This window comes from Periplaneta americana, chromosome 8 (genome assembly GCF_040183065.1).
Source record: "Periplaneta americana isolate PAMFEO1 chromosome 8, P.americana_PAMFEO1_priV1, whole genome shotgun sequence".
Classification (NCBI taxonomy): domain Eukaryota; kingdom Metazoa; phylum Arthropoda; class Insecta; order Blattodea; family Blattidae; genus Periplaneta; species Periplaneta americana.
Window position 1 is genome coordinate 96,147,454 of NC_091124.1, and position 13,740 is coordinate 96,161,193.

Consider the following 13,740-nt stretch of genomic DNA (forward strand, 5'->3'; position numbering starts at 1 on the left):
ATGATTAATTCAACTATTGTGATTATGGTGATTAATTCAACTGTTGTGAAAGAGGAGCAAGGAATATTGTGTTAATGATTGTAGTTTGATCGTTATGTCGGACTTTTTGAATAATCTTTCCATGTTTCTTAGGACTGATTATGGTGATTTATTCAACTATTGTGAAAGAAAAGCAAGAAATAATGTATTAATAACATTGTGCACCATTATAGTTTAATTATTACTGTTATGTCAGACATTGATTATACTATTTCCTCGTTTCTCAGAACTTTCATTATAATGATTAATTCAGCTAGTGTAATTATGATGATTAATTCAACTATTGCGAATGTGATGATTAATTCAAATTTTGCGTCTGTGATGATTAATTCAACTATTGTAATTATGATATGAATTCAATTATTGCGATTATAATTATTAATTCAAATATTGCAATTACGATGATTAATTCAACTATTGCGAATATGATTATTAATTCAACTATGGCGACTGTGATGATTAATTCAACTATTGCGATTATGATTAATTAAACTATTGCGATTATGTTGATTAATTCAACTATTGCAATTACGATTATTAATTCAACTATTGCGATTATGATTATTAATTCAAATATGGCGACTGTGATGATTAATTCAACTATTGCGATTATGATGATTAATTCAACTATTGTAATTATGGTATTAATTCAACTATTGCGATTATGATTAATTCAACAATTGCAATTACGAAGATTAATTCAACTATTGCGACTGTAATGATGAATTCAACTATTGTGATTATGATGATTAATTCAACTATTGCGATTATGATTAATTAAACTATTGCGATTATGTTGATTAATTCAACTATTGCAATTACGATTATTAATTCAACTATTGCGATTATGATTATTAATTCAAATATGGCGACTGTGATGATTAATTCAGCTATTGCGATTATGACGATTAATTCAACTATTGTAATATGGTATTAATTCAACTATTGCGATTATGATTAATTAAACTATTGCAATTACGATGATTACTTCAACTATTGCGACTGTAATGATGAATTCAACTATTGTGATTATGATGATTAATTCAACTATTGCGATTATGATGATTAATTCAACTATTGTAATTATATTAATTTGACTATTGCGATTATGATTAATTCAACTATTGTAATTAAGATGATTAATTCAATTATGGCGTTTATGATTATTAATTCAAATATGGCGACTGTGATGATTAATTCAACTATTGCGATTATGATGATTAATTCAACTATTGTAATATGGTATTAATTAAACTATTGCGATTATGATTAAATCAACTATTGCAATTACGATGATTAATTCAACTATTGCGACTGTAATGATGAATTCAACTATTGTGATTATGATGATTAATTCAACTATTGCGATTATGATGATTAATTCAACTATTGTAATTAAGATGATTAATTCAATTCTGGCGATTATGATTATTAATTCCACTATTGTGATTATGATGATTAATTCAACTATTGCGATTATGATGATTAATTCAACTGTTGTGATTATGATGATTAATTCAACTATTGTAATTATGATGATTAATTGAACTGTTGAGATTGTGATGATTAATTCAACTATTGCTACTGTGATGATTAAACCAACTATTGTGATTATGATGAATAATTCAACTATTGCGATTATTATGATTAACTCAACTATTGCGATTATGATGATTAATTCAAGTAATGTAATTATGATTAATTCAACTATTGCTATTATGATTATTAATTCAACTATTGCGATTATGATGATTAATTCAGATATTGCGATTACGATGATCATTGCAACTGTTCTGATTATGATGATTAATTCAACTACTGTAATTATGATGACTAATTCAACGGTTGTTATTAGGATGATTAATTAAACTACTGTAATTATGATTATTAATTCAACTGTTGTGATTATGATGATTAATTCAACTGTTGTGGTATTATGATGAATAATTCAATTATTGTAATTATGATAATTAATTCAACTATCGCAACTGTGATGATTAATTCAACTACTGTGATTATGATGATTAGTTCAACTGTTGCGACTGTGATGATTATTACAACTATTGTGATTATGATGATTAACTCAACTATTGATATAATGATATTAATTCAACTATTGCGATTATGATGATTAATTCAACTACTGCGATTATGATGAGTAATTCAACTATTGTAATTATGATTAATTCAGCTTCTGCGATTACGATGTTTAATTCAACTATTGTGATTATGATGATTAATTCAACTATTGTGATTATGATATTAATTCAACTATTGCGAAAATGATGATGAACTCAACTATTGCGACTGTGATTATTAATTCAACTATTGTGATTATAATATCAATTTTTGTTTTCCACCTGTCCTTATCTTAATATTTGGATTTATATTAACGTTTTCGACACTAGGTGTGTGTCATCTTCAGATATGGGGTCTATGTCATTGTGTGTTGTTAAGACCTAGCTTCTTAATTATGTTGTTGGTTGTTCACTTGTGTATGACCTTTCATGATTTCTTAATTTAGCTAAAATTAGTATAAGCAGTTTGTGGATGGTTGTTATGATTCTGTTAAATTCTATCTTTTGAAAACCCATATAGGACAATAGAAAATTATGTTGAAAACATTATGACATATAAATATAAACAAGTAAAATATATGCACTATAAAAACACTGTAAAACACTGTATACACTATATCACTTTTATCACATATATGGTTGGCTGTGTTGGCCTGTTATATCGTTAAAATTGGGTTGTTTTTACTGTTCTTGGTAAAAACTGTCTTTTTGACGTACTTTCACTGATTTTCCATAGTATTGTATGTTGGAGTTTTTGATGTTGTTCAAGTTGACTACTGTGAATCGTGGATGCTGTTATTGAGTACTTAGACGTATATAATACAAGCTATTTTCTGTTGAGTCCGCTGTCTAGTATGGCCATGCGTGTCTGCAACAATTTAATTTATATTAATAGATTGAATTAAGACGATTTTGTTTTTTATTAAGTGGGAATTTATCGCGTAAAAATGTTGTATGGAAAATACTTACAATTTTAGCTGATGTTGGAGTGTTCCTATGTGGTGCATGGCTGAGACTAGAATGGCGGGCTCAATTACAATATTTTCTTAATGTACGTCATCTGGAGTTTCATTGTGTTTCATTGTGTTCCAGTTCTTGTCAGCATATATGAGTCGAACAGAACTGTAAATATTCCACTCCATGAGGTTGCAATGAAGCTTTTTCAATTTTTTTCATGAAGCTTTGAATGTCAGGAGCTTAAAATAGCTCTCCTGAAAAGGAGAAGTAAAATGGACTTGGAACAGTCTGGTTCTGGGTCATCGATATGTAATTATATTCTTTTTTGTAAGATTGTTTGTTTATTGGTGTATTTATTAACCTGTCAATAAGATAAGTTTGCTGATTTTATATGAGTGAGGGTGGTTTGATATATGGTATGTTATATACCGTAGTTGTGGGTTTTCGAAATATTGTATATGGACTTAGCTCGTTTTATTTGAGGGTTAAATCAAGAAAGTTAATTGACCTGTATTGTTCTTCGTACGTAAATTTTAGATTAGGATGTAAGCTTTTGAACTTATTGACTTTATATGTTGGTTTTGAATTTCTGCCATGAGCGACCCCTTATAGCAGAAATCTTCCTTCAAAATTTAGAAAATAGTCACATAACGAAATACAACAAAACATAATATCATATTCTAGATACGTATACTACACTTTAATAATATGTAACGAAAATATAAACATTCAGATTCCTGCTTAATGTTAACTAAATAAAAATAGGCAAGCAATAAGAAAATAAGACTTTAATACAAAAAGAAAAGGAATAGGAAAATTCATTGCAAATGCTACATGGGATGTTAAGGATAGAGGATGGCTTTAATATGGTGGAAAACCATTGAATTAAAAAAAAAATACTTTGCTACAAAATACTGTACAGTTTGATATGTGAGAAATATATATTATATAAAAAAGAATGAGGATTTATGCTATAACAAAATTTTTAAAGCTCTGGTGCACATTAATTGGATGTTTTGCTGCTAGTCTTGTCTCAATGGTTCATTACTTGTTATGGTGAAATCAATCTGAAATATATTAGTTATTATGTAGAGAATCCTATATGACGCGATGTTAAAATTTATTAAATTGTTGTCGAAAATACTTACATTTAAGAACGTGTGCACTGCACAGGTTATCTATGTTGACATTTACATTAAGAAGATTTGAGACTGGGTTATATCTGTAATGAAATTTAATATCAGAATACTTGGTGTAAATGAATATAATAATTGTATGAACGTACTTACGATGAAATGCGGTTGACTTAGTGACGATGATCTTGCCGACTGATGTGACGCGATATGAAATTATGAAGTTTAAAGAGGAATGAAATGTTTTTATCATGTTCACAGTTTTATGATGTTATAATTTAAACACAACACAGCAGTGCAGCCACAATTTTATGTATTAAATTTTCATACCTGTACATTAATTTTAGATTGCTAATTTCCATAAGTCAATTTTAAATAGTTATTATTTTCATTATTAAAGGTTGTGATTAATCATTCGCTCCACAATATGACACAAAATGTACAAGATATTGTATGTAAAAAATAGCCTGATGATGCACGAAGGGCAAAAACGTTTGCTTAATTTTAATGTTTTGTATTTGTATAGTACACAATGATCACTTACATGGGTAAGTATCATTGACTTTTTATATTTGTGATATTTCAATTAGACTGAATTAATAAAACAACATTATATTATATTATATCATATTATATTGACTATCTGAATATTTCAAAATGCTTTCTAAGATAATGTACTCTTTAGTTTAACATTTTGAAAATGATTATCAAAGTTATGCCATAACTATGTTAAAGAATGTGGTTTTAGGAGTAAAATGACAAAGAAGTTTTGAATTTATCTTAAAAATGGCTGATTAATATTCGATGTGGTGAACTATAGTGCCCTGGTACTTCCCCCTTCCCCCACAAATTTCTGCCCCCCCCCTCTTATTTTAGCAATCTCAAATTTTAGTTGTTGCAGCAACATGCAAAGAAATTAAAAATGACCATCAAATAGGAAGAAATTTCAATTATACAACCACCTCCCCTTAAGAACAAGATTTACATATATTGGAAATAGTCTATGCAGATCACTGACAGTGTGTGCATATGTGTGTATGGGTGGAGGTGGATGTGTATCGGTATATGTGGACCTCATAAAGAAATTCCGTTGCATAAGTGAATTAAACTATTAAATATTTAAGCCAGTATAATTGATTCTGTGAGAATATCAATTCCGTAAGGAGACGGAGATGAGAGTCACTACTCGAAAGTGGAAATTAAAAAAATATATTATTTAATATACAGTTGGTGGGTAGCTGTGTGAACTTTCTCGGAAATCACAGCACACTTAAACTTTCAGATGAGTATAGGAAAATGTATTGTTTTAATAAAACTTATAATTAAAAAAAAATTTTACTATTTTTTTTTTAAATTGAAAAGGGGGAACTCTCTGATTATGGCTCCTAAGTTGTTTCATTGTGTAGTAGCAGTAGCAGTAGCAGTAGCAGCAGCAACAGTAGCAGTAGTGGCAGTGGTAGCAGTAACGGTAGTGGTAGTAGTATTAGTATTACTGTAGTAGTAGTCCTCCTTTGTCTTCCTTCTATCCTATTTCTGATAACAATGCAATACTTGTCTACATTAGTTTTGTTTAGAAACACTCTCGGGTACAATCTAACTAATCCTCCTCTGCTATCATTGCTACCTTTCATTTCTATTATCCCTAATTTTCTGTTTATCTTCAAATATTTTTATCTCTGACTAATATTTACTAACGATCTATATCCCACTCTTTCATCTACAATGCAATATTATATTATTTACCCTATTTTTTCACTGATCTTTTCTCAGAAATTTACGCTTGCATTCAGCCAATGTTTCAATATTCGAATGTTTGAAGTACTTCCTTACTATTACTCCTTCAAATCACTCACCACTTTTCTCTTTCATTGGTACAGCTTTTATGGCTCACTCTGTCTACTTGCATTCATTTTCAATTCCACTCTAATGTACTTCCCAGATTCTTCCTTTCTGTAGTACCATACATAAAACACTCAATATTCTCTACTTACAGTTTCTAATTTACTTTAACTCTCTTTACTACTTTCCTTTTTACTGGTATATTCTATTCGTATTCCCCTTAACATTTAACACTTAACTAATTATTCCTAAATTTTTCCTCAGTTCCACTTTAGTAACATTTAACGATCGAATTTTCACATTCTTTGTTTAGATAAGGTCGCTCAAATTACACAACTGAAATTTACATTAGAGAAAAGGAAGACTTCTGTCAAAAAGAGGGATTTTGGAAAGGTGCATAGTATCGTCTCTCTTCTGCTAACAACACTATATCATCAGAAAATCTTATGCACTTTATTCTTCTTCTTCCTACTATAAACCCTCCCATGTTCTGAAAACTGTTCATCACTAAATAAAGAAAATTTCCTAATGTTACCATTCCACATAGCAACAGATAAATAAATACCTTCGAAATTCATGATACCAAGGCAAAACACAGTTTAGGCTTTTTTCCAAGTTCGCACTATCTGTATCTGAACTAAAATTAGTTGTACAATTCTGTTTCATTCTATAAGAAAAGGTCTTTCAAAATAAAAGTTAAGTAACTATATTTAGGTATAATAAAACCGTCAAAAGCATATAGTTAATACAATTCATTTTTACAAATTAAATTAATTACGAAGAATAAAGAAAAGAAAATCTGTCAACTTTCCCATTACTTTCATAATTAGTTTCAGAAAACGTACAAACTATTTATTCAACATGAGGACCGTAGTATTTTATAATTTACACAATATCAAGCAATATAGTTAATATGCAATAGTTAAAAAATTATCCATGCATGGAGCAACGCAGCGAACTCACTGGAGAGGCGTTGCAAGAACCTGATATAGTAAAAATAAATTATTTACATAATTATGAGAAGAAAATAGCGTCCAGAGATTTCCTTGAATGTTATTTGGATTGCAATTCATTTAAAGTAACTTAAGTTGATAAATGTCTTTGTGATGATTTTTTTTTTCTGGAGATGAGAATTAAAGGAAACAATTAAAGCACGATTAATATTTACAAATGTAATTTCGGACTACCACAGTTACCGGAAAGGCAGCTGAAACATGTATTCGTTTGAGGGACGCTAATAAAAAATAAATTATTTGGGTTTTTATAATCTGAATTGTTACTATATTAATAGTTTAAGTATTAATATTGTATGTTACATAACGTTAACCATACCAACTTTATATTGTACAGACAAAATATTGATTGTTATTGTAATTGGCATTTCATTATACTTCTAAAACTTACTGAATAAGTAAAATAACATACTAGATGGCTTGGGCAGATGATATAATCGGCATTGACATAACATTAGAACAGCTGAATATATTCTTGTCTGCTGTCCAGAAACACAGTTCCCTATTCACATCCATCAGATCAACATGAGTGCACATCTGTGTATGATTTTGAAAATACCAATTTAATTAAGACAAAGTCTAGAAAAATTAAATCTACAGCTACAGTGGTAATCGTAATCACACCTTAATTACAAGAAGATAAAATAGTTTTATAACATCATAAAATTAGTATAATGTTTCAATGTTGTTAAATCATAATTTCATTTTCCAGGTAACATTAAATACTTTGGCATATTATAGTGTTATAGAAGTTCTCCACTATATGAATTATTGTTGTGAACACCGCATATTGCTAACCGAGAGTTAACTGCATTCTGCTATTGCCTTCTCGTGATGTATTTCTGTAGCTAGAATTACCCTCAGTTCGACACACTTCTATTCATTAATATTTGTAATTTTCATTTCGCTACACTTTAAATTACTGTACTTTCTTGATAATTAATCTCTTAGTATTATTTTGTAGAAAATTTTATTGCCACATAATTCCTAGTCAATATATTAATTTTAAGTTCATGTAATCCGGTAATGTGTCCTTACACAATCACTTCGTTGATTTAAAAATAAATTAGAATCTTAACAATAATTGTATCTTTAACAGATATTTTATTCCACTGCACATTTCCTCTATTAAAATTGTAAATATTTTAAGTTGTGGCAGCAAAGGTGAGCTGCATCTGTTCTAAGTTCTGTCAGTGGAAGTCAGTGGCGGCTCGTGACGTAAAAAGTGCGTGAAGTAGTGTTAGGGTCACTTCTAATTTTATAACAACAAAAATTATGTATAGACCTATGTATATTAAATACCGGTATATTTAAAAATACGTGTCTTTATGACGATAATAATAATAATAATAATAATAATAATAATAATAATAATAATAATAATAATGTAATCATAAATTAACGGTAACAAATAATTAATCATAGCAATTTTATGAAGACAAGTTCAATCCTTCTGTTCATGGCAGCGAATTCATCAGTAACATCGTCGTGAAAAGGCTGATTTTTTAATAATTATGTGCACAATTTGATCTGCATGGAAATATTTGCGAGTGACGAGAACCTTTGTTGTGACATGGAATTAAGCAACTACACTAGTTTTTAGTGCGATTCTTGGAAGAAAAACTTCTTTCCGCGAACAAACTTCTTAATAATCAACCCTAAATCTTTAAAGCACACTGATTTTATGAACAAATATTATTCTTAATTTAAAATAGATCTAATAACTAATTTAATAATAGTAGAGAAAATAATTTATAATGCACACAATGGGATCTTTATGCGTACTCGCTCACGAAATCGCGGCAAATTTAAATTTACGTATAGGTTACAGTAGTACCTAGAACACAAACACCATAACCAAGTTTTCAATTCCTCTTACATTATATTTTCACTTTTCTCAAGACTCGTGTTTGCTTCTTTAGCAGAACGGTTAAAAAAGTTATAAACATATTCATTTAATATATCATTTCTATGGGCGAAATTAATTTTAACACTTTTAAATTTCTGTAATTTTCACTGTTAGAGATGGATACCTTGTTTAGTCTCTCTGTCGTTGATTGGCGGAACGTTATGAATTCGTCTCCTCTACTATTTCACGTCTGACCCAAGCCAAGAAAAACTCTTGTTGCGGGGCGAGGAGATGTAGGCTTGTTGCTATGGTAACCATAGCTGAGTGAAACACTAACAGGAGAAAAATTGAACTCCACCGGCGCAGAACGTATCGGAGTCTTGTTGCTACCAACGAGCACAGAATGCATAGAGTAGATATAAACAGCTTGGAGGTGAAGCCGCTTTTGTGGACAGTCGCCATTATGATGCTACCAAAACATTGCGCTCCCGGTTAGCACATGGGCAGTTGATTGTGATGTTGCATCGTTGTTTTAATTAATAAATTAACTAATTTCAATATGCCTACATGTTCTGCGTATGGCTGCACAAACAGGTTTCCAAAAAAAAAAAAAAAATCCTGGAATAACTTTTCACGGGTAAATATGCATGTGTGAAATGTACTTATTACCGGTAGGCTAGATACGGTAATGAATGATTTAGCCTAAGTTAGTCGGTTAGATTCGTATTGTTCACGTATTTGTTTGATTAAGAGAAAGGATTAGTGTATTGATGTTATTGTAATTAATTTTTATAATCACGAAATCAGACATGCTTTGCAGACTTAGCATTTACGAGCGAAGCTAACCTAACAACCCATGTTGGAAGTTTGTGTCGAGTGCTATAGAAAACTGGTGTACCGAGGTTTCTCTTAAACCGAATGCACGTATTCGTTTGATGAAGAAAAAGAAATAGTGTATTAATATTATTGTAATTAATTTTTATAATCACGAAATCAGACTTATGCTTTACAGACTTAGTAGCTTCATTAACTCGGTCGTGAACTGACTTGACCCACTTGGTAATAAAACTTCACTTTTGTTCGCCGTTATAATCTAATTATATACTATAAACGAAGAGCCTATCAAATATTATATGGTTAAGAGCATTCCATTTTTTCTCTAAACAAAATCGGGACATCTATACGAAATACTGGCAAAAGGAAGAGAATGATAATTTGCGTTAAGAAGCAAGTTTCATTATTAAATCGAAGCAAATGGATCAACCTATAAAAGTAATTATTATAGGGTAGCATTTTTATTGGACTAGTAGCAAAATAAGGTCAAACTGTTATTTTCCTTTTTTTATCATTATTGTTTGTTTAACCTTCCAGATTATCTATTAAATACCATACTGCAATTTGAAGAGCTGCCAATTTAAATAACCTGTATATATGTGATTTATCGATGACAGTTTCGTAATTTTTGCTAAAAATACGTGCATAGCGAATCTGTATTACGAAACAAACAAGAAAGTGTGAGTCCTGCAAGAAATTAGGGACATATGGAATTCTTATTATCATAAGATCTTCTATAACGTAATAGCTATTTTGCAATGTTTTGGTAGCAACAAGATGGCGTCAGGTCCATCAAACCGGCTTCACTCCGTCCAATGGTATTAAGATGCTAGTGTCTACTCTGTTGTATTCTGTGCTCGTTGGTTGCTACGGTAACCATAGCAAGCGAAATAGAAAGTCACAATGGAGTCGCCGGCGCTATGTTCTTCTTCAGCGCGGCGCGATTTTTGAACTTACATATACATAAATATCATAAAATCAGTCGCGTTGTAATGTATAGTAAAAGTAAAGTGAATTTTTCAATTTTAAACGTGTAAAAAAATTCTGTTGTGTGACGTAATAACGAAAATTCAGCCACCGGCGTGGCTCAGTCGGTTAAAGCGCTTGCCTGCTGGTCTGAAGTTGCGCTCGGGTGCGGGTTCGATCCCCGCTTGGGCCGATTACCTGGTTGGGTTTATTCCGAGGTTTACCCCTACGGTAAGGCGAATTCTACGTAATCTATGGCGAATCCTCGGCTTCATCTGGCTATCACCAGTCTCATCGACGCTAAATAATGTAATAGTTAATACAGCGTCGTTAAATAACCAACTTAAAAAATAACAGAAATTAAAATATGAAACAGAACTGAAATTGTACCCAACAGAGACATACACTTCGCAAAATATACAACATTGAAATATTAAACAGTTAATTTCTTGACTTATACCACGACAATGGAAATTTCCTTTGATATTCCTACACCAATATGAGAGGATAAAATCTTAATTTCTAAAATGACAATACATTTAACTATTATATGCAATATTCAATAACCTTTTATGCTACAACAATGTAGAAATTTGAGGTAATGCATAACAAAAAAGACTTCAAAATATTCATTTTTGAAAATTTGATCATTCAAGAAAGTTAGAACATCCAACACTGAAGAATCGTTCGAATTTTTATGTTTGCACTTGAAAGTTACGACTCTTCTGCTGTAATAGAAAACCTCGCAAGATTTTATAAAAAGTGTAACAAAACCGAAGTTGGAATAAACTGCAATAATGTGCAACGAAAATGTAACTAAACATAGAGGGCAAGTGAACTCTGGTTGAAAGATAGTCGTAAGACAAGAAGAGACACAGTCGCCTTATTCATATTGGCAAATGGTGAGAACTGACTGCGTGGAGAAACATCTTCAGTACCTCAATATAAAAGACTGAAAATAACTTCTGATACTATTATGAGTAATGGATCAGTAATAAGAACAATGGTGATGTGAAAAGGGACAATATGAAGTATTAAGACAATGCTAGAGAACGTTAAATAACTTAATCTTACTTTAAAGGAAACGAAAACATCATGTTTGAAATGTAAAAAAAAAAAAAAATGGTCAGTAGAAATATACATCTCTAGGGCAGACAAAAAAATATGTACGGTGATTTATTATATAAATGTAATAACCACCACCATATTAAGGGAAATATATATTTTGGCAAATCTTCAGAATTCAGATGATCAAGACAATTATACCGAGGAAAGAAATTACTCAAAAACAAGGAGCAAATGGAATTGGAAATGGTGTGCGCAATAACTGAACGGGATATAATCTTCTTCTTAATATTGTTCTAAATTAAGGGTGTAGATTACTGCTATAACACTTGGGCACAAATGACCCTTTGTGCACCCCATACACTACAGATCAACCCAGGAGACTGCAATGCGTTACCAGCTTTGCTATGCTGCTGGGATTAATTTCCTCAGAAGACAATGTTTCTTTCCCGAGCTAACGGTGCCTGATGGGCTTAGATCTGAGCAATCCAGCAAAATGGCAAATGATAACTCGGCCTCCATCCTACATTTCCTACAATAGGGCTCGATATATCTAGGTGACAATATATGTAGATGGCAGTGTCCAGTCAAAATTCCAGTTAACCATGTTAAAAATTCTCCTTTCCAATGCCAAGAGTTGTTCAGTTGATTCAGGTGTAGATTCTAAACTTTTCATCAGGCTCTTCTTTAGGACCTATTTGATTATATACTTAGAGATGCCAACACAGGGTTCAGGGCCATAGCATTGGAAGGAACTTCCTTACTTGACCATTAGGCCAGCTTGTTATTGTCATACATTCCACAGTGCCCTGGGACATTTTGATATAGTTTCCAGGCTAGTTCTGCATTCTTCAATTAGCCTGGAGTCGACTCTGTGCGTACTTAGCACACCCTGTGTAGTCTATCAGCGCAAATAAAGATATTCAGGCCGTGACATGATATATTTAGATTTTCCTGAGCGCAAGCTGTTTTCATAAAGACTTCAGCTTGCAAAACCGTAGTGTATTAACCAACGGGAATAGATATTCTAGTCCTGGGTCTTACGTCATAAATCCCTGCTCCAGCATCGCTGTAAGTTCTGGAGCCATCCGTGAAGTACACCAGACAACGACGTGGGAATTCGTTAAGGTGACCTCTCTCCCATTCTTCCCTGTCCAGTAACAATAACGAGATTGATATCAGTTGCCATTTTCCAAATACGTGTCTAGCTACGTGCTTCATTTCTCCCTATCCACTGGCCAAGCCCATGTAGTTGAGACATACACTTTCCCCTTTAAGTACCCCCTCTCCCCTAAATAAAAGTTACATGTTGACAAATCTAGTGACCGCGGTGGCCACAAGCCTTTGCTCACAATCCGCTTTTCGGTGAACATGTGATGAATACGCTTAAGCGACCTCTCAGATGTGTCAGATGTTGCTCCATGTTGTTGAAAGAAGCAGTAATTACGCTCCTCTTCTTTAGTTGGGGATAGAATTCATCCAATAAAGTCAAGTCTACAGCCGTGTTGACTGTAGTGTCGAAGAATATTGAACAGATAATGCGTTTTGCAGTGATAGAGCACCATACACCGATCTTTTGGTCGCGTAGTGGTTGCTCGTACACTAGGTTAGAATTTTCTGTCGCCCAGTACCTGTTCTTTGAGAGTTTACATATCCCGATAGAAGAAACCAAGCCTCATCAATCATGATAAACAACAGTGGGTCCAAATCACCATCCGTAATCATATTCAACAATGTGCAGTAGAAATTTAAACATTTATTCTTATCGGGCTCCTTCAGTTGCTGTCACTCGGTATGATTTGACTTTCAAAGCCTTTAACACACGTTCGAAAATGTTGAGCCAATTTTGTGGTGGACTTTCGAGGACTCGTATTCATCATTTCCTGAATTCATGCCGAAAGTTGAAGTGTCCGGACAGAAAGCGAGCAGAATCCATGTACTGAACTGAAGGGAAACATCAGGAATAG

General features: G+C 32.0%; 2 long non-coding RNA genes across 2 annotated transcripts in view; one reads left to right on the plus strand and one right to left on the minus strand.

The window, feature by feature from the left end:
• Positions 1-13,740, plus strand: part of LOC138704908 (uncharacterized) — a 399,392-nt gene that overhangs the window by 330,319 nt on the left and 55,333 nt on the right. The gene's annotated exons all lie outside the window — the stretch shown is intronic.
• Positions 3,992-4,799, minus strand: LOC138704327 (uncharacterized). Its single transcript, XR_011333317.1, has 2 exons — positions 4,223-4,799; positions 3,992-4,141 (listed from the first exon to the last, which is right to left on the minus strand). It is a non-coding gene; the product is annotated as an uncharacterized lncRNA (long non-coding RNA).